The 16979-nt window shown below is 33.3% G+C and overlaps 1 pseudogene across 1 annotated transcript; it reads left to right on the top strand.

The window, feature by feature from the left end:
* The first annotated feature begins 7406 nt into the window (after window positions 1-7406).
* Window positions 7407-16203, top strand: LOC147394374 (PR5-like receptor kinase pseudogene; annotated as a pseudogene). The gene is made up of 3 exons (XR_015181324.1): window positions 7407-8511; window positions 14806-14832; window positions 14953-16203. The product of XR_015181324.1 is annotated as a PR5-like receptor kinase pseudogene (transcript).
* Window positions 16204-16979: the final 776 nt, after the last annotated feature.

The following is a 16979-nucleotide window of genomic DNA, read 5'->3' as shown; positions in this document are numbered from 1 at the left end:
ATCATAGAATGAATTAACAGGATTGTTTAAGTTCCTGTAAACCTTAGCCAGAGTCCGAGAAACGAGACTCCAGCTTTGTTTGAATCATATAATGAATTAACATGATTGTTTAAGTTCTTGTAAACCTTAGCTAGAGTTCGAGAAATGAGACTCCAGTTGTGTTTGAATCATAGAATGAATTAATAGGATTGTTTAAGTTCATGTAAGCCTTAGCCAGAGTCCGAGAAACGAGACTCCAACTTGAAAAGGATTTTTTAAGTTCCTACAAACCTTAGTCTAGGAAGCGTGGTTCCAATAAGTTCGAGTTCGATAAAGTATATTCAAATTTTTTCGAACTCTAAAAAAGAATTTCGATAAGATTTAATGAAGTTTTTACATCACCATCTCGTTATTCAAACTTACAATAATTCAATATTGTGTGATCGTCTCCATTGCGTATTTGCATTTCAATTTGAATCATTATCGTCAATGAGAGAAGATCTCTAGGACTTGACATTCGTGGTTATTGATGAGAGTTTATTATCAATAATCCAATAGAATATTCAATAGGGAGAATTTTCTAAAATTCAAGGATCTGACACCGTCAGTGAGAGCTCGTGCTCAAGGACCTGATACCTTTTAGTTTGGGGAGAATTTTACCCTCAAAGATTCGAATGCCTCGACAAATTACTAAATCAGGTTATAAAATGAACTGTCACTAGTTTTGACATTCAAATATCGCACTATCTACCAAAATAGATTTGTTATCTAGTTTGTTTCAACCATCTACCAAAGAGGGGCATCTGTAGACACCCCATTTTCACACTCGCCTGATTAATCAACTCGTCAATCCGATTGCGACGATTCCCAATGATGGATGAATATTCCAATGTTTTTTGTTTGTTACTAGATATGTTTCAGAAATTCAAATGAGGTATCTCAAACAAATAAAACTGTAGACACCACACTACGATAGGAAAATATGACCCCAAAAATATAGAGATCATCATTTTTTAGACAAAAAAAAGTTCTACGATAAAAATCTCTAAAAAAAATCAAATTATCAAAATACCCCTGACATCAAAACATCCTTAGATCCCACATCACACTTCGAAAAATCCTTTCGAACATATAAAATAACAAAATAAAACCAAATAAATCATTCTGCCAATTTTTATCAAATTCGATAAAATTACGAAAATGCCTCTCATAGGTTCACAACCATTTCATACCAAAAAATTTATAAATGATACAAACCGATAATCCTATCAAATTCCTTACGAAAAATTGATTCCAAAACATCGAAAAACAACTCCTCAACACAAAAGTCCCCAATTTTAAAATTTTAAAATTTCTAAATTAATAAATAAAATATTAATTAATGTAAAGTGAAACCTTAATAAAATTAAATTAAAATTTTGAATAAAAAAAATCAATCAATCAAACCCTTAGGTAAAATTTTAGGTGATTGCCTACTTATTTAAGTGGAACCTCCTTGATATTTATTAAAGGACCCCTCCATTTAGGACTCAAAAGAATTAAAGATATATTAAGGGATTTTCCAAAAAATTTAAAAATATATTCTTTCATTTTACGCAAGATTAAAAATCCTAAATTCAAAACCCTAATTTAAAACCCTAAAACCATAATAAAGCCCTAACTCACCTTATCCTAAGAAACCTAATCCAACACCAACGCTACTTAAAGGAAACTATACATATAGAACCTCCACAACCTAATTTCGTAGGTTAAGAGAAATCTTAGGAAAAAAAGGTCAGAAACACCCCCCAATTTTTTCAAAATCCTAAATTCAAAGCCCCAATGCCCTACCAAACATCCAAACTCTAATTTTTTGCTTAAAAAACACCCATAAACCCTTCGAAAACACTTAGAAACCTCCAAAAAATATATTAAAAAAATCAGAAAACACTTAGATCTAGAAGGAGGATACATTTTCTTGGAGATAAGAAGCGGATCCAATGACGAATAAAAAATAGGAAAACTTACACAAGGACGCTCTCTGCCAACTCTAAGGGAACCAATTGTCGCAGTCAGCCGAGTAAGTTAGGTATTTATTTATTTTTTATTTTTTTAGGTCATTTTTAGAAATTTAATAATTTTTGAAAAAAGTAGAGACCAGCATTTGTCGGGCAGGATTGGTGCTTAATACCTTCCGATCTCGTAACATAATCTCCGGACCCTTTTTTTTCATAGATTAGTACCTTTTTTCAATTTGAGTCTTGTTTCGGTTCGTAGACCATAATAATTAGGTGGCGACACCCAAATCTTAAACCCTACAAAAAAATAGATCCACAACCTGTAGATTGATTACGCTTTCAGATATACAGAGTAAAGGCCCCACTCAACATATATAATTATTTATATATATAAACCTAACACAAACCTAACTTTTGGTCATCTTGTCTCTAGGTGCGATCTCAAGCTTGGCCTTGTCTATGCGCAATCTTACTTTTATTGATTTATTTATTTTAATTTGGCATGTTAATATGTAATGGTACTGGAAATTAAAGTGTCATTTAGCTAAGTGATAAAGGCTTGAGGATAGTTGATCCCATGACCAAGTTTCAAATCTCTTTGAACCCATCTTCACCCCATTAATCACTAATACCTTATTTTCTTAGCAGAAAAAAATGTAATGATACTGCAAAAAATTAATGATTGTATGAACATTGCTAATTAACGGCAAAAGCCCTTGTGAGAAAATCATCAAATCTTAAATATGAGAAATCAGGTTCATTTAATTGTTACTAAAGTTTACCGATGCATCCTCTTTGGGGTTAAAAACATAAAAGAGATATTGTAAGGTTAGATGCATGGGTATTATTGAAAAAAGGGGAGGAGAGGAATAACAATAAATTTGAAGGTGGAGAAGATGAAAGACAATGGAGTGGAGTTGGAAGAACCCTATTTCTTTGTCTCAATCTTTATATCCCACAAAATGTAGTAGTAAGGTCTATCGTTGTATTTTATTATATAGATTTTTAAATTTTAGACATTTCTTCTTCATTTTACCAAACTCACGACACCATAAATATCTACTTTAGCTGTTTAAAAAATAAAGAATATATATAACCACCATCTTTTAAATAGCGAGCCATTTCATAAAGCAATTAATTTTATGGTGCGGACAAAATGTAATATTGTAAGTTATTTTATTTTATTAAAATCTTATGATTTTCTTAATTTTTTTTAGGTGGTCCTACAAAATATTAACTATATTAAAATTGAGTTTGGTGGGTTGCATTATAATCATTGTTGTTAAGAGTTTTTGCACCAAGATTGTCACATGACTCGAGGACACCAGCTAAGATGTATGGATGCTAGCAATGCACATATGTCATTACCTCAGATTACATTACAACATCATATGCCAACTAAGAGCCCCAATGGTGCACGATTAGTCCCCCACACCACTATCATAACTTAGGCCACAACGATATGATAATGAAGTTCCTATGCCAGTGACCTCTGCCTAATAAGCGATTGACGTGCATAACAACATAATTAAAGGTTTATAACTAATGAGTCAGGAGGGTAGTACAAGGCCAAGTTTGTTAGGCCTTAAATGAGATATTTGATGTTGACAGATGGATAGAAAAGAAGCCTAGGACCCTTTACTTCGCTTGAAAGAGGTGTCAACATTTCTAACAACACTTTTTAGCAGACTCTCAAGATGACTTAGTTATCCTAGGTTGACTTCCCCACTAGCACAAGTAGGGAAAGATGGGAAGTAAGACTATGATAGTAACTTCACTACGTCAAAATACACAAAAAACCATTACTCTTATTCTTCTTCTTCGCCTAACTACCAATCCTTCAAATAAATTAAAACTTTTAATGTCTCCAAAACTAAACAACTTCTATATTGAGATATAATCTTTTCACCTATACTAAATACTGATTTTGAAGCCATGGTAGAATCATGAATCATTAGTAGATCACATGCCATCATAGATAACACGCGATAGTACATACTATAACTTTTTTATCGTTATAAAGCATTATAATGACTCCCATCCCCAATTTCTATGAGATCAGAATTCAAATAACGTTGTAATTCGAATGTTGAATTATTATTATTATAAGTTATAGGTGTTCTTGATAAAAAGTTAAAAAAAATTATTTTGGAACTAGAAGATAAGGATTTGAAGACCTACTAGTAACATTATTTTTTAAATCATACTTACTTTCATATATGTTAAAAAGTTTAAATAATTCTTTTTTAATTTTTTGCATTTCAATTTCAACATTAAAATCACTACTTAAACTAAAAACAAGTTCTAAAACTTTAGTTTTAAATCTATGATTCATAATTGAAGAAAATACTAAGTTATGTGGAATAGTTTTTTAATATTTATTAAATTTATTATTCATTTATGTAACATTATTATTATTCAAATTTAAATTTAAAAAATTCTTTAATTTGAGTTAATTGCACACAAAATTCAACCAAAGTAATATATTTTTGCCCCGAAAAGTTTTTATAATTTCCACAAAACTTTGAAAATAATCACAAATATTAGATGCATTATCCCAATCAATTTATTATAATTGTGTTTCACTACGTGTGTCTTCTAAAAACTTTTTTGTTATATTTTTACAACGAACTACATATTGTAATATGTAATAGGTGGAATTCCATCGATTTGATGATGATACTGTAGTGAGTAATAAGCCAAATAATACATCATATTCATCAAATTATTTTTATTTAATATGCGATACTCTAATAGTACTAATAGTTTCTCTAATATTTTAAAAAATAATATTTATACATTGAATATCATTTTGTACAATTAAATTTAAAATATAGGTTGTACAACGAATATACAATAATTCTTTTAAAATTGATTCGTCAAATAAAATATCTTTAAGGTAAGTTACGACACTATTATTACTACTAGCTTTATCTAATGTAATTGTGAATATTTAATTGTTAATTTTATAATCTAATAAAGTATTTTGCAAAGCTTCAAAAATTACTAAATTAATGTGTTTTGTATTTAATAAAGAAAAAGATATAATTCTTTTGTGTAAATTTCAATTTTCATTTATAAAACGTGTCGTAACATACATATATGGTATACCTTGAATTGAAACCCAGAAATCAGAAGTTAAGCATATATTTACTAGGTGTATTAATAAATTTTTAATTTCTATTTTTTTATTTTTAAACATTTCCATTACATTTTATTTTTTGAATAAATTATTTATAATGTATCTTGTCAATTACTAGAAATGACATTTCTTCTATAATAAAAAATTTAACAGTTTCTCATCACGCCCTTTCGGCATCATATAAGTATGTGCTTGTGTCGTCGGTGGTTGATCAACCAAGTAGATTTTGAGTAATATCGGATTGTTCTCTTCTTGAATACGTATTTTTTTGTGTTTATTCATTGTACTTGTTCTAGTAGATATACCAGAATAAGCTAAAAATTTTATACAATAATTGCATTGTACTTTTTTTTCATTTTACTTTTGCTTGGGTTAACAACATCTATTAAGGTAAAATGTTGTCATGCCTTGGATCGAAATCTTCTCAATTTTTTTCGGAGATTAGGAATATGATTAAAGGGTTTTGGATCATTACTAGCCCCCATGTAAGTAAATGAATTAAAATCAAAATTTTGAGGATCATCAAGATTTTGAAAATCATCGATATTAATATTTTGAGGATCCATTATATAAAAACTAACACTAAAATTAAAATTAATAGAAGTTGATTAAACTTCACTTGGAAGTGGAGAAAAAATTAAAAAGGGGAGGAGAAGCTATTACAAATAATATTAAGAAAAATAAAATTAGAAACACTACACCTTATGTTGAAAATTTTGGTTTTGATGGGTTGATTGTGCCACGTGTTGATTTGATCGATTGATCTTGCCATGTAGAAGAAATTCTTGATCACTTGATGATGACTTTGATCTAGATCACTTGATGATGACTTGGTCTTGATTATTTAATGATAATTTGTTCACATTGATGATGATTTAATCTTGATCTTGCCACGTAGAAGAATATCGATCACTTGATGATTCGTTCTAGTAGATATACCAGAATAAGCTGAAAATTTTCTACAATAATTACATTTTACTTCTATTTTGATTTACAACATCTATTAAGGTAAAATGTTACCATGGCTCGGATCGAAATCTTCTCAATTTTTTTGAGAAATTAGAAATATGATTAGAGGGTTCTGGATCATTACTAGCCCCAATGTAAGTAAATGAATTAAAATCAAAATTTTGAGGATTATCAAGATTTTGAAAATCATCGTATTAATATTTTGAGAATCCATTTTATAAAAATTAACACTAAAATTAAAATTAATAGAGGTTGATTAAATTTCACTTGAAAGTAGAGAAAAAATTAAAAAGGGGAGGAGAAACTATTACTAATAATATTAAGAAAAAAAAAATAGAAATACTACACCTTATGTCGAATATTTTGATTTTGGTTGGTTGATTATGTCACGTGTTGATTTGATCGATTGATCTTGCCATGTAGAAGAAATTCTTGATCACTTGATGATGACTTTGATCTGGATCACTTGATGAGGACTTGGTCTTGATCATTTAATGATAATTTGTTCACATTGATGATGATATGATCTTGATCTTGCCACGTAGAAGAATATCGATCACTGAATGATTCATTTAATGATTACCACGTAGAAGATATTCTTGATCACTTGATGATGACTTGGCCTTGATCATTTAATGATAATTTGTTCACATTAATGATGATTTTATCTTCATCTTGCCACGTAGAAGAATATCGATCACTTGATAATCAAATTAATTGAGAATAAATCTCAATTTAATAGAGACCTTATAAAATTTACTATAAAATTATGAAATTAAATTAAATAAATTGAGAAAATTTAGAGTAGTGAATAATGAAATTGATTTTTGGGTATTTATAAAATAAAAACATCAATATTTCCTCTCACCCCCTCTCAATGGTAATAATTCCGTCGTGGGGGAGGGGGTAAAAAAATTTGAATGCTAAAAATTCAAATTTGAATTATTTTCGAAAAAATTGGATTTTTGGTCCATGGTCGGTCTGGGTTTGGTCTAGAGTAACGGTTTCAAAATTGGGTTCGGTCCATTATGGGTCAAATCGAATTCTAACCGATTTTTCATGAGTTCAATTTGGTCCAAACCCAAACTGATTTGGTTCGCGCTCCGTCCTCAAATTCGATCCCTTTTTTATCCTGTTTTCGAGTCATGGGTAAAATGTACATCCGGAATTGGCTATAACGAAAAGAGAACCCAAACTGGAGTTTTCGGTTTCAGTTCTAGGTAAATGGGTACCCAATTACACCCCAAACTTCAAGTACTGGAGGGAGTTCAACACGGTTTAGAGTTTAGACTTTTGAGAAGACTTCACCTTCACACCATCTGATTATTTCCAAGGTCCCACACTCCATTATAGCCAGAGCACTTCATCTTTCTCACCATCTATCTCACTTACCAAATAGACTTCTTCACTTATCTTAACTTTTTATTTATTTCAAAAATGAAATTGTATCACTATTTCTTAATTCATCTCGCTTTCTACATCTTAGTCGAAATTCCCCTATCTATCTGTGTCAATGATCTCAGGTACTCAAATTGTAGTCTTGCCTTCAATTGCGGACACATTAAAGGAATCACTTCAAGGTCCCACACTCCATTATAGCCATAAGACTTCATCTTTCTCACCATCTATCTCACTTACCAAATAGACTTCTTCACTCATCTTAACTTTTGTTTATTTCAAAAATGAAATTGTATCACTACTTCTTAATTCATCTCGCCTTCTACATCTTTGTCGAAATTCCCCTATCTATCTGTGTCAATGATCTCAAGTACTCAAATTGTAGTCTTGCCTTCAATTGCGGACACATTAAAGGAATCACTTATCCCTTTTAGGGAAATCCCCGACCTGATTATTGTGGCCACCCGGACTTCCATCTCAACTGCCGATATGGTTATACAGAGATCGAGATCTTACCCGAAACATATCGGGTCACGAAGATCGATCAAAACGATCAAACCATGAGGATCGTCAACAATGATTTCTTTTTGTACCGAACATGTCCTTCAAGATTCTTTAACATATGCCTCAATTTCTCTCTCTTAGACTACACCCCAAGCGATGTGAATCTGACTTTGTTACATCTTTGTTCTTCCTCGATGCATGGGTACAAGTACAAATGTAAGGAAAATAACAAGGGTTTGGTTTATAGTTTGATCGGATCGGATCCAATGGACATGCCCCTATACCTTCCAACATGTAATGTTACCAGTATAATTCCAGTTCTACGAAATTTTGTAGATAGCAATGAAACAATTCTTGGAAAGGTTTTAAAAGGAGGTTTCGATGTTGAGTATCGGTTAAACACTTCAGTCTGTAGAGGTGTTTGAAATCAGGTGGGCAATGCGGATATAATTCGACATTGGTTGAACCGACCAGCGGCAGCAGCAACCCTTTCAACCGTTGGGAAGATTAAGAGTACTTCAGGTAGGTAATCCCACTAAAACTTAATTTAAGGGAAAATTCTAAGTCTACAACAACGTTTTTACGCACAGCGTTTAAAGTATGGAGATAAATGGGAAGATTTTTCCTTTCGGGAATTTCTAGATTGAGTTCAGATCAGATACACCGGGTGTGGAGGATTAAAACCCTCCTCCCACAAACATGATACGCAAGCTACAATCTGAGAAATTATGTATAAAATATCTCTTTACCCACCAGGGGTTGGCTGATATGGTAAGACATGACTGGGTTTGCTCCCCTGGTTGTGTCTTCCAGTCTCTATATACCCAAGTCATCGTCCCCTGATCGTGTCTTTGAGTCTCTATCTGCTGTAACAAGTGACAGGGTGGGATGGTGTATGCGGCCTCGGGTAGACTAGTCTCGTCTAAGGTGTGGCTACTCCCTGAACTACCAAAAAAGAAAAAAAAAAAAAAAATCTATTTTATAATTTCTTTGGATTATGTCTTATGTGTCATGCATTGAGGTGTGATTGGAGAGTTTCAATCCTACATTCTCGATGCTCCAAGGTTGAAGCTCTCCATTAAACAGATGTTTAGGATAAATGGAAAAACACAAGTTTCCTATGTTAGCTGGTTCTTTGGGCTAGAATTCAGGTTAGTGGTCCGGGCTGCATCACTCTCAAACGAACCTAGTTCGTAGATAGTTACGAGAGCATTTTAGTAATTTACCTTGGTTTTGAAAAAGAAGACCCAAGTCACAAAAGTTTGAGGGATTTTTCATTCTCCAAAATAGGGTATTTTAATAGTGGAAAAAACAGTGGGGACATCTCTAATATTGAACAGAAAAAAAATGGTTTGTGGTTGGGTCGGCTTTCTTTTTCCATATATTGTATGTGTCCAGGATTAGGATTAGGATTGATTTGATGAAAAGTAGCAGGCTGTAGGGTCGAGGTGTGCAGCTGTAAGTGGGAAGTTTGTCCCCTACAAGTGGGGCTCACTATTGTATTTTATTATACATATATGGAAAATATTGCATGGATCGAGGGGCCATGTAGAGCCAAGACTGAAGTCTACATTTGGGTCATGTAGTCTAGCAAGCCTCCAATAACCCATTAGTCCAAATGACAACTTAGCTCTGTTGTTTGTGAACTCAATTGTGTTTGAAAACAAATAAAAAGAAAAGTATTTTTTGGAGCAAGATCTTGAATTTAAAAATAGATGGCCATTGAACTCTTATATTTAAAATTTAAATCAAACAATAAAAAAATCTCTTTTTAAATTTTATGGTCGGTATACATGGGGCAGTCGATGGTCTTTTTGGGCACCTTGAAATGTGATCCATAGAGATAGATGGTCGTTTGGTCTATATATCCCCATCTCATATATATGGGTCATGATCCAATCACTCATGAATAATGACTTATGGAAAAACACATGATCTCAATCGTTTAAACACAAAATCCTATGGTCAAGATTTATCCACAAGATAGATAACTCCGAGATGTGTGTTTCGGAGATAAGTATAAATATCGATCGTTGGATTTTGTGTTTACAATATTGAGATCGTGTGTTTTCTCAAGAGTCATTCTTTATGAGTGATTGAAATCCGACCCTATATATATAGGGTCCCGTTCAGCAACAAACATTTTGGCAAAACATTTTTCAAAACATGGGTTAGAGGTTTTGGAATGGACTGATTTTTGGTGAGGATGATCTCTATGGTGAGGAGATCAACCTCACCAAAAATCAGTCCATTCCAAAACTTCTAGCCCCAATTTACAAGTTGAAAAATTGTGAACCGTCCATTTTTTGTAAACCATTTTTGATGGGGTTAGAAGTTTTGGAATGGGCTGATTTTTGGTGAAGATGATCTCCTCACCATAGAGATCATCCTCACCAAAAATCAGCCAATTCCAAAACCTCTAACCTATGTTTTGAAAATGTTTTGCCAAAATGTTTGTTGCTGAACATTTCCCATATATATATATAGGGTCAGGTTCAAGGGCCATATGAGAAAACTTTCGTTTTTAATAAAATTTTAAAATATGAGTTAGAAATTTTGGATTGAGCTGATTTTTTATGAGGATGATCTCTATGATGGGAAGATCATCCAAAAAAAAAAATCAGCCCAATCTGAAACTTCTAACCCCATTTAAAGTGATTTAGAATGTGGACCGTCGATTTTTTACCACTTTTTATCACTAATTTGTAAATCACTTTTGATGGATTTAGAAGTTTCTGATTGAGCTGATTTTTTATGAGGATGATCTTCTCATCATAGTGACCATCCTTGCAAAAAATCAGCTCAATCCAAAACATCTAACCCTTATTTGAAAAACGAAAGTTTTCTCATATGGCCCTTGAACCTGACCCATATATATATATGGGGGCGGTTCAAGGGCCATATGAGAAAACATATGAAAAAGCTTTCGTTTTTCAAAATAAGGGTTAGAGGTTTTGGATTGAGCTGATTTTTTGCAAGGATGGTCACTATGATGAGAAGATCATCCTCACAAAAAATCAGCTCAATCAGAAACTTCTAAATCCATCAAAAGTGATTTACAAATTAGTGATAAAAATTGATAAAAAATCGACAGTCCACATTCTAAATCACTTTTAATGGGGTTAGAAGTTTCAGATTGGGCTGATTTTTTTTTTTTGATGATCTTCCTATCATAGAGATCATCCTCACAAAAAATCAGCTCAATCCAAAATTTCTAACCCATATTTTAAAATTTTATTAAAAACGAAAGTTTTTACATATGTTTTCTCATATGGCCCATATATATATATAGGGTCAGGTTCAAGGGCCATATGAGAAAACATATAAGAAAACTTTCGTTTTTCAAAATAAGGGTTAGAGGTTTGGATTGAGCTGATTTTATGTAAGGATGGTCACTATGATGAGAAGATCATCCTCACAAAAAATCAGCTCAATCAGAAACTTCTAAATCCATCAAAAGTGATTCACAAATTAATGATAAAAATTGGTAAAAAATCGACGGTCCACATTCTAAATCACTTTTAATGGGGTTAGAAGTTTCAGATTGGGCTGATTTTTTTTTTTGGATGATCTTCCCATCATAGAGATCATCCTCACAAAAAATCAGCTCAATCCAAAATTTCTAACCCATATTTTAAAATTTTATTTACCGTCGAAAGTTTTCTTATATGTTTTCTCATATGGCCCTTGAACCTGACCCATATATATATATATATATCTAGGGTCATGTTCAATGGCTAACTTTTTGGTAAAACATTTTTCAAAACATGAGTTAGAAGTTTTGGAATTGGCTGATTTTTGGTGAGGATGATCTCTACGGTGAGGAGATCATCCTCACCAAAAATCAGCCCATTCCAAAACTTCTAACCCATGTTTACAAGTTGAAAAATGGTGGACCGTCCATTTTTTGTAAACTATTTTTGATGCGGTTAGAAGTTTTGGAATGGGCTGATTTTTGGTGATGATGATCTCCTCACCGTAGAGATCATCCTCACCAAAATCAGCCCATTCCAAAACTTCTAACTCATGTTTTGAAAAATGTTTTGCCAAAAAGTTAGCCATTGAACGTGACCCATATATATATATATATATATATGGAGAATTTGGACAATGTCTTTTTTGAAGAAGTACTTGATTGACTTTGTTGTTTATGTGTGGAACATCTCTCTCATTGAAGTAAAGGAGACTCATCTAAATGGGCAAACTAAGAAATACGCAATACCACCAAAAACAAGCGGGCTAAACAAAAAGGGAGAACGTGACTGATGATGGAAACTTTTTTTTGTCATATTGACCTATAGATGGAAATATTACCTCTTTCGTTGTACATGACATATATATATATATATATATATATAGATGTATATATGAATTGCATCTACATGTGGCCACCCAACAACAAGATCGGGTGCCACATGGATGTAGAGTATAAAATTTTATGAACATCCAAAAAAGACATTCTTTCAACAATGGATTTAACTTTTAAATTGAAGAGTTTAGTGGTTGTCCATTTTAAACGTCAAGATTTGGCACAAAGAAATAATTTTTTTTTCTTAGAAATACAATGTAGATTTACATTTAGGAGTTTAGTGGTTGTCTATTTTAAAACGTCAAGATCTGGCGCAAAGAAAGATTTTTTTTCCTTCTTACAAATACAATGTAGACCATGACATCTATACGGCTGAGGTGTCATTTGGACCTATGTGGGAGTCTACATGGCACAAATGAGAGGCTTGGTCAAGACTCTACATGGTCTTTCGGTCCATGTGACGTTTTTGTCTGTATATATATATAATAAAACACAATTGTTATCTTCCCCCAATGTTATCAAATTCACATACATTCTCTTTTCTACCCCCTCTAAGAATACCCTTTCAACTTTATTATCCTTCTCTTTTACCTCTTTCTAACAATACCCTCCAACTTTATCATCAATTCTCTTCTCCTCCTTTTTCAATAATAACTCTGCAGCTTTATCATCTTTCCTCGTTTACCCCTTTAACTAAAGGAGGATGACCATGTCATAAGCACGGGTAAACTCTAGTATATAATAAAATTCGACAGGTGTCCCTCTTCTTTGTCTCAATATTTTTCCCATATTCTTGAGGATAGTTTTATTTCCTTTTCTTTTCTCCCACCTTTAAAGGATACTCCTAACTTAATTATTTTTTCCTCCTCATCTTCTCTACACAGACTCTTTCCTCTTCTTCACCTACTCTACTTTTCAATGATACCCCTCCAACTTCATTGTCTTCTCTATTTTACACCCTTAGCCCTAAGGAGGATGTTAGAGCCATAGGCATAGGCAACCACTAGTATAAATTAATACACAACGCTAGACTCCACTTCCTTTATCTCTCACAAAGAAGGATTAGGATTTAATCTCAATACGAATCTCGAGGATAAAGTTTATCATCTTTTCTCCTCTATTACTTTCCAAGAATAACCTTCCAACTTTATTGCCTTCCCTCTTTTCAAAAATGTCCTGCCAACTTTATTGTCTTTCTTTTACTACCCCTTTTCCAATAATGCCCTTCAAATTTATTGTCTTTTCTCTTCTACCCTCTTAACCCCAAAGAGGATGCCCACCTCATTTTCAAGAATGCCCATCAAACTTTATTGCCTTTCCTCTTCTCCTTTCTTTTTCAATAATAATCTTTGCAACTTTATTGTCTTTCCTTAACTACTCTTTTTCTAATAATGCCTATCAAATTTATTGTTTTTTTTCTCTTACCCCTGAACCTTAAAGATGATGCTCATGCCAATAGGCATGGGCAAACATCTAGTAAATGTATACACATGAAGTAAAATACAATGGTTGTCTTCCTAATGTTTCTCCTCCCACAAAAAGAGGTTCACTTTCAATTTCACATATATCGCATGGACAACTTTCAACTTTATTCCCTTTTCTTTTCTTGCCCTTTTAAAGAATGCCACTTTCACTTTGTATGTTCCTCTTCTCCTTTTTTTCAATAGTACTCCTCCAAGTTTATTGTCTTTCCTTTGTGACCCTTAACCCCAAAGAAGATGCCCATGACTTGGGTTCAAGTCCAACTTTTTTTTCCTAAGGAAGCAAGGGATTAATTGTTAATGGAGGTGACATTGGGTTCAACGGGATTTGAACCTAGGTCATGGGATGAACTCTCCTCAAGCCTTTACCACTTAGCTAAGTGGCACCTTCGGGTTCAAGTCCATCTTATATATATAAGCTAGATTTATATATATAAATCCCAAGAGTGTTGGTTACAGTGGCCGAGGCCTCCCTCCAAAAAGGGAGAGGTCTTGAGTTCAAACCCTCTTGTTGGCCATCCACAGGGATTTGTCCCTGCTTACTTGGTATGTGTGGATTGTAGGGTATTGCGTGTACTTGGGGGATTTGGCGAGTTATTGTGCTCTAAGAGCCGAGTTGTCTCACCCCTGCTAGTTGGGCCGGTCCGGAACCACCGTCATAAAAAATCATGTGACACCCAAAAACATGATCGATGCCACATGGATGTAGAATATTAAAATTTTATGAACTTCCAAAACAAAAACAAATATGGAAAAAGTCATATTTTCATTGTTAGATTTAATTTTATATTTCAAATATGGGAGTTCAATAGTCGTCCAATTCCAAAGTCAAGATCTGGCTGGAAAAAAAAAATGTTTTTTGCAATTTTTTTTAATCACAATCTAGACCACAAAATCTACAGGGCTAAGATGTTGTTTGGACTAAATGGTAGTCTACATTGCCCAACTTATATATAATCAATGGCCCTACCCCATGTTTCCTTTTCCTCCCCATTCATCTAACCCCAACTCTTCATTGTTCTGCAGGGGATGTAGCAAAAAAGTTTGCAATAGGTAATGTAGATCCATATCCATATTTTGTTTCTTGTTCCTTTTTTCACTTGCACATTAGTTTATATATGAAGTATCTAAACATAAATTACATTCTTTTTGTCCTTTTTTATTTGACTACAGTTGCTTCAATGCTTGGAGTCATTATTATAGCTACAATGGTAGTTATTTGCTGTTGCTCAAGATGGAAATTTTCTTCAAATAAATTGGCATTGTGGAAGACAAAAACAAAGAATGCTCAAAGAGTAGAGATGTTTCTAAAGAATCATGAATCCTTGGCTTCAAAGAGATACAAATACAGATATCAAGAAAATTACTAACTCCTTCGAGGACAAATTAGGCCAAGGAGCTTACGGCGGTGTGTTTAAAGGAAAGCTAGTTGACGAGCGCGTGGTGGCTGTGAAGGTCTTAGAAGAATCAAAAACTGATGGAGAAGAATTTATTAATGAGGTTGCAAGCATTAGTAGGACTTCCCATGTTTACATTTTCACTCTTCTAGGTTTTTGCGTTGAGGATTCTAAAAGAGCACTTATTTATGAGTTCATGCCCAACGGATCTCTTGAAAAGTTCATACATGATGAAAACCCATTGCAGAAACAAGCTCACCTTAAATGGGAGAAACTATACAAAATTTTCATTGGCATTGCTCAAGGATTAGAGTACTTGCACCGTGGATGTAATACACGAATATTACATTTTGATATAAAGCCTCATAACATTCTTTTAGATGAAAACTTTTGTCCAAAAATCTCTGATTTTGGGCTTGCGAAACTGTGTCTTAAGAAAGAGAGTATTATATCAATGATGGGTGTTAGAGGGACTCCAGGGTATATCGCACCAGAATTGATTAATAGAAATTTCAGAGGAGTCTCTCACAAGTCAGATGTATATAGTTGTGGAATGATGATGCTCGAAATGGTTGGAGGAAGAAAGTACGTTGATCCTGGAGTAGAAAATATTAGTGAAATATATTTTCCACATTGGATCTACAAGCGTCTCGATACATGCAGGGATCTAGGACTACATGGAATTACAATTGCGGAGGATGAAGAAATTGCACGAAAAATGATCTTAGTAGGATTATGGTGCATACAGATGGATCCATCGCATCGACCTGGAATGAATAGAGTATTGGAGATGTTGGAAGGAAGTCTTGATGCTGTGCAAATTCCACCAATGCCATTTTTTACTTCTCCTTCAAGATCACCTCAAGCTTCTTCAACCACCACAACTTTATAAAATTGTTATTCTATGATGTACTTGATTATTGCTTCCATTGAAGAGAAATTATATAACTCATGTATGTTGCCATACGCAATAAATATGTAATCCATACTTGTGTTTAATATGTAATAGTAAATTGTTTTGCATGTATAGGTTAATAGCAGATGGATGACAACATTAACTAATAACACCACCATTTCCTATATAAAAAAATAGACTCTAATACAAGTCTGCGACTTCCAGCTTGGCCTGGTCCACGTGCAATCTTGCAGTTACTACCATAACCACCAGTTTTTACCAAGAAAGGTGTTTCATAAAGCAACTTATTTATCCCTTGGACAAAAGTGCGATGTTACAAGTTATTTTTATATAGTTATTTTATTTATTTATCTAATTTCCTTTAAGTTATCCCAAAACTACATAAAACAGAATAGGCATTCTGTATACAACTTCAAAGATGTTGGTTTTGTAACAATTGATGTCTATTCTTAATTTTCTGTAGGTATTCTGAAGGGTTTTGAAATAGAGTCGTGATGAATGCACACAGTACATCATACGTGGTCTGTACGTAGTTAACGAGGTAAGAGCACAAAACCATAGATCCTTTTCTTCGAGATACATAAGGAAAAAGATCTGCGGTTCTATGCCCTTACCACATCGGTCGCGTACAGATCACGTATGATTTACCGCAGGCATTCATCATTGTTCTTTGAAAAAGAGAAGTCCTAGAAAGGAAGAACATTATTAAGATAAGCTTTGCAAGCATCCTGTTTGACATTAGGCGATGTCCTAGGCATAGACATTAGGCAATGATGACATTGACAAGCATAGGAAATTTTACTAGGTAATGTCATAGGGATAGACATTAGATATTGATAATATCCTTAGACAATGTCATCCTGGCACTAGACAAAGAGCCGTGTTGG

The sequence above is a fragment of the Akebia trifoliata genome, chromosome 9 (assembly GCF_017979445.1).
Source record: "Akebia trifoliata isolate Shusen 1 chromosome 9, ASM1797944v1, whole genome shotgun sequence".
Classification (NCBI taxonomy): Eukaryota; Viridiplantae; Streptophyta; class Magnoliopsida; order Ranunculales; family Lardizabalaceae; genus Akebia; species Akebia trifoliata.
The sequence above is the reverse complement of the archived record's forward strand: the minus strand, read 5'-3'. Positions and strand labels throughout refer to the sequence as shown.